Raw genomic sequence first — 9,745 nt, forward strand, 5'->3', positions numbered from 1 at the left:
ATTCTTAAGATCGATTTTAGGACAGTGATTGAAATAAGGGTCATTCGTTGACAGCCTATGCTCACTCATGTCCTTGATCATTATTTTTACATTGGTCTACAACTGAAAGATCAGTACTTCAAAATTTTCTTTGTGTTGTCTTCTGTCAGTGCATCTAGCAATACTATCTCTCTTTTTTTTTTTTCATTTGCAGAGTTTGATATTCATTAGATTTCATAAGGCGTTTTTGTGGATGTAGTTCTTTTCCTTTTACACTAATATCTAGGCTTCTCTTTCAAGTTTTAACGGTCAATAATATTTTAGTAATATTTTAATAATATTATAGATTGATGATATTATTATAATAATATTTTAATAATATTTTAAATTGATTTGATATTAATTTAGAGAATATTAGATATTGATTTAGTTGATTATAGAAATTGATTTAATTATTATTTTTATTGATTATATTTTTTTGTACTATTTTATCTCTGTATAAATAGGCTTTAAGTTTAATTGTAATACACAAGTTATTATAATAAAGTTTTAATCATTTTGTCATTTTTCAATTATTTTCTTTTTTTTCATCATTTTAACATGGTATCAGAGCGATTTCATATATCATTTCAAAGGTGAATCACCTTGGAATAATCAATATCTGTTTATTCTTATCCTTAGCTTATTTTCCTTTCTAAACTTTATTTTTTACTTTCACACTTCAATTTTTTAGGTTTTTCTTTTCATCTTCAAGATTCATCTTTTATATCAATACTTATAACTTTTCAAATCTCCACTTTTTTCAAAAGGTTAATGGCAAGTATTCAACGAGAAAATGTACAATCAATTTTCATTATCCTTGATGGAAATAACTACAATAGGTGGACTACGACAATACGTAGTTATCTAAAGAAAATAAAATTATGACTTGTTGTTACCGAATAACGTCAAACACCATAAGGAAAAGAAAAAAATCAGGTAATAAATTTACAGATCGACTAGAGGAATGAGAAAATAAGAGTCATCGAATTTAAACATGATTCATCAACACCACTGTTTCTTCTATCAACGTATATTTTGAAAGATTAAACTTGCTAAAAAGGCTTAGGATTTTCTTGCTACACAATACAACTCTACTACTCTTGCTCATTAATATTATATTTCGACCACTTTATCTCGCTTTTGTCAAGAATCAGGTTAGTCGATTAATGATTTTCATTCTAAAATGCAACATTTAGGGGACATACTTGAAAATTTTGAGCCAAAATTCAAATATGAAAGTGATGCTAGTAATTTTATTATTTATCGAAATCAAATTTATCTTATTCAATTTTTAATGGCACTTCAAAATGAATTTGAGAATACTAGATCTTCACTTTTGCACCAACATCCCTTATCAATTATGGATAATAATCTTATGGAATTGATACTTGATAAAACTCGATTGGGTATGAGTCAGACTCATAATGTTGATACTATTGTTGCTACTGCTTTTTAGAAAAGTATTAGCTTTACTTTTCACAAGTCTTGCTCACAATGTGGGAAGACTAAACATTCTGTTCAAAAATGCAAAGCTAAATATCATTATAACGGTAGTTTAATTTATGATCCTCGCACTAACAAGACTTTTACGGTAACAACCACTTAACCAAACACTTCTGAGTCTTTTTTTGAGGTCATTACAATCTTTATCACTGATCTTCAAACTTTGTTCAATCAAGTATTATCTTGATCTCATGTTTCTGTCATGTCTACTGCCACATCAGGTAATGTTTGGTTATTTGATACTGCCTGTGAAAATCATATGACTGCTGATCCTTTTTTGTTCAAAAATAAGATACATGTACCTAATGGTTCAATCATTAAAACAATAAATGGAGCTATCTTAAAAGCTAGCTACATTAGTAATATTGAAACCTCAATACTATGTATATCTAACACTTGCTCATAATCTTGCCTTAAATTTACTTTCTGCTGACTAACTTTTTTACCTTGGTTTTAATTTGTATTTTTCACAACAATATGGTTGTATTGTGTAGGATCTTCAAATAGGTTAGAAAGTTGGGATAAGGCATAAGGTTGAAACACTATTTGAGCTTAAAACTTTAAAAATTTCATAACATTTACTTATTGTTGTTACTATTAACTCATCGATTTTTTTAGATTTATGGCATTCTAGGTTATGACATGCATTAATTTCTTGAATGAAGTCACTTGCTTTTATGGGTTTCTTAGGTAATATTTCTTATGATAATTTTAATTGTTTGCCTTGTCAACTTAGAAAGCAAAATGCTTTACCTTTAATAAAAGTGATTCTATTTCATCTGCTCTTTTTGATTTAATCTACTCTAATATTTAAGATCCAGCTTTCACACTAACCTTAGGAGCTTCACGTTACTTTGTTATATTTATTGATGATTTCTCTCGTTATACTTGGATATATTTATTCAAACAAAGAATTGAACTTTTATTCATTTTTCGTGAATTCAATAACATGATACAAACTCAATTTTTTAGAAAAATAAAAATTTTAGGTCTGAAAATATGGTTGCATATACAAAAATTGAGTTTCATAACTTTTTAAAAGATGATGAGACTCTTCTTCATAGGTTTTATCTATATACTTCATAACAAAATGATTGAACAAAAAAAAATATCATCATATTCTTGACACAGTTCGTGCCTTTCTCATTTTTTTTTTCTTGAATATTTTTAGGGTGAAGCTACTTTCACTGTTGTTTACACTATTAATCGTGTTTGCACACTAGTATTAAATACTTGGTTTCTTTATGGATGTCTATACAATAAGGTACCTGATTATTATTCTCTCAAAATTTTTGAACGTGCTTGCTTTGTTCTACTTCCTACTCATAAAAGGACTAAACTTGAACTTTGAGCTAAATTGCGTTGTTTTTTGTGTTATGGTATAGAACACAAAGGGTATAGGTGTATGATTTAGTGTCTAAATGTCTTCATATCTCAAGACATTTAGTTTTTTGGGAACATAAAAAGTTTACTAATGTGTCATCGTTACATTCACTATGTTCTTCTCCATATATTTTTACAGATTCATCTTTTGATTTTTCGTTAATTGAAAAGACTATTATAGGTATTTCTAACTCAAATAGTGATCTGTCTTTTTTCACTTCTACTATGTCTGATCTAACTAAGGTTTCTATTGATACAGTTATCCCTTCCTCATTCATATTGCTTCCACTTAGTCGTTCCACTTGGGTAAGAAAACCCAATACTCAACTTCATGATTTTCATTGTTATTATGCTTTAGCCATGTTACATAAACCTCACAATTTTCATGAAGTTGTCTCTAATCTTATATGGCAGTAAACAATGGCAAAGAAACTTTAAGCTCTTAAAAAAACTCATACTTGGAATATTGTTAAATGACTTTTTGATAAGTTAGTGATTTATTGTAAGTAGGTCTACAATATCAAGACTAAATTTATGGATTAGTAGAATGTTACAAAGCTCATCTTATTACTCGAGGATTTACACAAAAATATGGCATTGACTATGAAGAAACTTTTGTCTTAGTTGCACGTCTCACATCTGTTCATTCACTATTGGTTGTTGCTGTAGCTAGAAAGTAGCCAACTTTTTAAATGGATGTTAAAAATAACTTTTTGAATTATGATCTTGCTAAGGAAGTCTATATGAAACCATTTACAAGAGCTCGATATTCAGCTTTAGTGCTAAAGCAAGACACCACAGTTTATTTTTTACTTTACCAAGAAATAAGAAAAGAACCAAGAAAGAAACAGTAGCCTGTGGTAAAATGATGATCAGTAGAATCTCTTACCCAATCAGCATCACAATAACAATACAAATCCTAGGAGGAACTAAAGGAAAAATCCAAACCATGAAACATAGTACCTTTGACATATTGTAGGATCCGAATGACCAAAGTAAAATGAATAGATCGAGGAACATACAAAAATTGACTAACTAGATAACATCATAGGCAATGTTTATATGAGTAACTATCAAGTATATGAACTACCCACTAGAGTTCGAAGTAAAGAAGGGTCTAAAAATGGTGTACCATTAAAAGAAAAAAGTTTCAAATCTATTCAAGTGGTGATGATGCAATCTTACTATTAGTTAAACCTGCTCGAGCAATAAGATCAGAAGCATACTTTATTTGATCTATGGTTACGATGGCTACTTCAGAATATGGGTATTTCTCATCACTCTAATAATCTTATACTTTATGATAATCAAAGTGCCATTTAGATAGCTTACAATGATGTTTTTCATGAACGTACTAAACATATTGAAATTGACTGTCATTTCATTCGTTACCATCTACTTACTCAAACTTTTCAACTTGTTTTTATTACTAGTACTGATAAAAAAAGTAGATATCTTCACCAAATCATATTCACCTAATCAATTTCTTGTCTAAGTTTTCAAACTCAAGTTGGCCTCTATACTACCATCGTGAGTTTGCGGGTGGTGTCAATGATATTCTAGTAATATTTTGATAATATTCTAAATTGATGATATTATTCTAGTAATATTATAGTAATATTCTAAATTGATGGTAATATTCTAGTAATATTTTAGATTGATTTGATAGTAGTTTAGAGAATATTATATATTGTTTTAGTTTATTATAAGAATTGATTTAGTCATTATTTTTATTGATTGAATTTTTTATTTTGTAACATTTTACCTCTATATAAATATGCTTTAAGCCTCATTGTAATATACAACTCATTACAATAAAGTTTTCATCATTTTTTTCTTTTTCAATCATTTTCTCCTTTTTCATGATTTTAACATTAACTAGCATTATTAATTGTCAATTTGATATTCTCATTACAAATTCTTGCCAGTTATAATTGATTGAATGTTTTTGAATTTTGAAGTTACTAATTTTCTTAAAATAAAAAGCGATTTTTTCTCATGAATAAACCATCATTTTTCAAAATCTTTTTCCATTAGAACATACATCCCCATCAAAGGTTTACTTTGTTCACACACCCTATTGAGAAAGGGGAGGGGGGGTTACTTTGTGATTTTCTCTAAGCTTGTGAAACCGGTAAGAAATGCCACACAGCTTGAAATCATCATTACACTTTAGAGAAAGAATTGGCAGATGGGTCAATTTTATTCTAATTGATCAAAGGACTTAATTTCAAAAGTAATGGACTCATGTTTGAAGAGTTATCAGGTAATATTTGTTTTTAGATTTCATGATGGTAAAATGGAGTAGAGGGACGGATTGGACCTACTCAATTTCTTATTCTTCTTCTTGTCATAATTGCTAGGGAAAGAATTCCCCTTCCCTGCTCAGTTTTTTGTTCACACGATTGTTCCCCCAATCTCATCTGAACTTGTTCAAATTTTTAATGTCTACTTCATGAAACATTCAAGTAGCAAGTGGAAATTTTCAGAGTAATTCTCATTCGTTTCAACTTCGAAATCCCAAAGTCATAATCATGTGGATGTTCCATTTCATAAGCAGCATACTCTCAAGCTTAAAGCAAAATGGTGGTTCTGACAAAAAAAAAAAATGGTATTTGAGCAACCAACAAGCCAAAGTTCCTGGTTCAGGAAGCTTGTTTTTGTACATGTTGAATTTGTGAAGCAAATTTCTCCTGAGAAGTTGAGATGATTAAGCAACTTACCCCATATGAAAATTAAAACTAATATTAGGCAATTGTTTCAGATATATCGTTACCAGCTTAAGTCAAACAATACCTGACATAACTCCTTGTCCTTCTAATGCGTCAATACAGCTTTCCTCCAAGAACAACATTCCAAAAGATCCACAAATGAAGTTTAAACTGCTCCCTGTAGAATTTGGTAAAGGATTTTTTATTTTGGTAAATGATCTTGACCTTAATGGCAAGGAAGCGAGATAAGAAACTATTATAAATGCAAACAAATACATTACATAATAATCGAGTAGAAATCTCAAAGTCCTGATGTATCAGATACAAAAGTCTTGGATGCATCAACAAAAGTCAAATAATATTCTATAAGATTCAATCCACAAACTATAAAATTCAGTTCGGTTTGCCTAAGCCAAATTAAATATAAACAGTCACTATCTTTCATGACACAAGGATCTTGAACAGGCTTTTTTTTTAATTCTATGCATAGCCGATTAAAGATTAAAGAATGAAGACAACTATATCTTAATCCCTTGACCAAAACTTACTATAAACAAGAGTTGGTTAATTGCTTCCACTGTTTCTCAGCGTTTTTTCCTTCCTTTTTTCTTGCTTATCCCACTAAAACCAAACGAGTTTTGTTGAACTGCTGATATAATGTAAGGTTTGGTCAAATAATTGTACTTAAATAGTAATAGTTTCACTTTGGGAGACTATACATTTTTATCATTGACATATCTAGTTAGGGCTTTTCTTGGTTTCCTTCAACTGTGTCTAATATGATGTAATATGAACCAAATCTTTGTAAGTACTCAAGCAGAGATATAAAATGCGACTAACACACTTTTTCTGGGTTGAAAAACATACTAGTATTGAATATTAATGGCTATTGAAAAAGAGGTAAGGGTTTAGAGAAAGTGATATTGTCATTTTGGGCTTAAAATAAAGGCCCAAAAGTAGTATTATCCATTGGTTCATTCTTTTGATGCAAATGCTTTTGTCCATGTTAAGAATAGATGACTTGTGGAATGCTTCACTCAGTGCCTCCTCCTATGGTTACGGCTTGCTAATTTGACATCCTGCTTTTCAGTCTTCAACATTACTTATCTTATTAAGGGATGCCTTAAAAAGGTTTGAAGAGTTAACATTTTTGTTCTATGTTCTAGTTAGGCATCTTATGAATGCCAAGGAGGAATGATGATGAGGGCTGATAACTGCCTTTGACTGCAACAAGGGGATTGGCTACTCTAAAATTTCGCAGTCCAATCTGCCCTCATATGGTGAAGCAGCACCCTTGAGGAGGACATCACAGACCAATGCAAATTGCAAAACCTTGAGTTGAGAGGAGATTCATTTGCTGCATAATTTACGGGTTATGAATATGATTTTAAGGCCTTTTTTGTCGACTCTTGTTTTCTCTGCTCAGATTAAGTATCGTATTTCTTGCACGTGGTTAGTGTGTCTTCAGATTATTTGCCTGCTATATATGAACTTTTTCTCGATAAGTGAATTTGCAAGATATTTCATTCTTGATTTGTTGAGAAAGGTTAACAAGATAGAAAGGAAGACTGATCAGGGGATACCAGTAGAAATTGGTGCAGATCCTTTGATTTAAGTTGGGATATAAATTCTTTTAGAAAAAATGGTCCAATAAATAAAGCTGTAATGAAGTTTGTAACTGCATGAAAACAATTCTGCTTGTAAGTCTTTCCCTAATGACTCCCACTTAGATCCATCATCAGTCGAGGAAGTTCACCTCTGATAAAAGAATCTCACGTCACTAATGACAATGTGACATATATGAAGGAAGACCCAAAAATTTAAAAGCTTAAATTTTTGGGTTTAAATGGCATCTAACGTATATATATGGATATTTTTCGATTTGCTCTCATGAATAAAGTATAGAAGATCTCTCCACGGTCTAATGCATGGACTTATTTTTTTCAGATCTGATTTGTAGATTTTTTTTTTGTATATATTTTTTTTATTTTTATTTATTTTGATTAAAAAATGATAAATTTGTAATTTTAAAAAGTAAAATTAATAATTATTTAAAATTGGACAAGTGTCAAGCATCTATACTTTTAGGTGATAATTTTAATATATAGTACTAGTGTTGTATCCCCACTTCGCTTAGGATTGGTTGAGGTCAATAATTTTTTTAAAATGTATTATAAAAATAGAATTAAAAATATTTAAATGCATTACATTTGTATTTATATATCAAATAAAAAATTAAAAGTTACACATATAAAAGAAATATTACAATTTAGTGAGAAATTAAAAGTTAATATTACAATTTTGTTTTATGTACCAAATAAAATAAAAGCATGAAACAAATCCATATATAAAAAAAAAATTCCCTTAAACAAAATTCAACTAAAAATGCAAGTCTCATACCTCAAAGCCTATTAAATCCAAAAAAAATAATAGTTGTCATATGTAAAAGACTTATCCATATTTCCTCACATCTCAAAGCCCACTACATCCCACCCCCCCCAAAAAAAAAACAAAAAAAAAAAACAATCGTCATGTGTAGAAGGCTTATGAGACTCTTTTTATAGATAGTAATATAGATATAGATATATAGATTCTGAACCAATACAAAGCAATGCAAGCTTCTAGAAGCAGATAAAAACTACTTAAAAAAAAAAAGATATAAATGAACAGATGTCAATTATAGGATCCTATAGGGATCCTTTTAATATATAGTGTATAGATATATACATCAGTTGATTGAAGGTAGTGCCACCAATCATTTACTTTGAACATCAGATAAACTATAGTTGACATCATAATTATGTGAGCCCCATAGTTTACAGATAAATGCTCAAATTCAGTTGGTAGTCTTTCTAAACGGTAGGACACTGCTAAATTATTGTATCAAAAGTTCAAAACATTAGAAAATCTGTAGTAATCATCATGTACATTAATGTGCTCTATCATGTTCTGAGGTTGTATAATTTTAAAATTTCTATCAAGCACTAGTCTAACTATGAAACACAATCTTCCATTCTTAAACAATACGAAAATTTTGAGGATAGTAAATAGTTTATGTTTCAGACATCATAACGCTTGAGCAAGGGCTTCGAAACTAGGTATGGGCTTCTAGGCTCCTTCTTGTGATGCGAAGGTAGCAAACAACTGCCACCACCACAGCCATCACAAATCCCCCAAGGATGACATCTCCGCCTGCTGCAGACTTGTCAGATGAATAATCCTTCCCAATCGCTCTAATGACCGGTCCCTCTGCTATCATTTCAACTTGCAGTGTATCAGCATCTATTCCAGCTTCTGGTGAGTTGATCCTGGAACCATTTGTTGCTTGAAACTTGACAACAAAGCTAAAACACTCGGCAGCTAAAATAATGCCAAGGTGACGAAACCGAGCCATAAAACTCAAATAAGGTGGTAAAACTTTAGCTCTTGCCATGAAACCTGGGTTGGTCATATATATAGAGAGAAGGAAGCTTGGACTGTTTCTTGACTGCCTGTTGATCTTATGATCTTTGTATAATATTTTTTTGAGGGGAGGTGGTGTTCGTGAAGGTATATTTTGGGGAGATCTAACTCTAAAGGTTTAATCCCCAGATACTCCTCAATTTAATTTACTGTATAGAAGGTGAGGAATCAACAAAATGACAAGGACTAACAGCTGTGTTCCATATGATTGCTTTCAGAAAAAGAAAAAAAAAAAAAACAGTTTGCCCTTGAATTGAATGAAGCATGACCATCAATACAACTTCACCGAACTAGAAAGTCGGTTTCAACAACTCCATCGAAGTTGTCTTCATGAATTTTTGTAAAGTTCTAGATATTGTCTTTTCTTCTCATACGTATAAACCAATGTCTTCAGTATATATCTATTATTAGTCCATGGTTCTTTTGTCTTTGTCCTTATTGCAGTTCAAGTTATAACCAATTTACTCCACCTCTGTCTCCAGGATGATTGGTCTTTATTTCACAATTTAAACAATCTAATATCCAGCATCAAGTTCAATTGAATGTCTATCAGCAAACAGGGAAACTAAATTTCTAAAATAACCATGCAACATTTTTTCATTGTTCTTCTCAATAACCAGACTAAAAAATAATCAAGTTTCCCTCTCAACTATGATAAGCAATAG

This window comes from Durio zibethinus, chromosome 8, assembly GCF_047325235.1.
Source record: "Durio zibethinus cultivar Kanyao isolate XHJ-2024 chromosome 8, ASM4732523v1, whole genome shotgun sequence".
NCBI classification, from domain to species: Eukaryota; Viridiplantae; Streptophyta; class Magnoliopsida; order Malvales; family Malvaceae; genus Durio; species Durio zibethinus.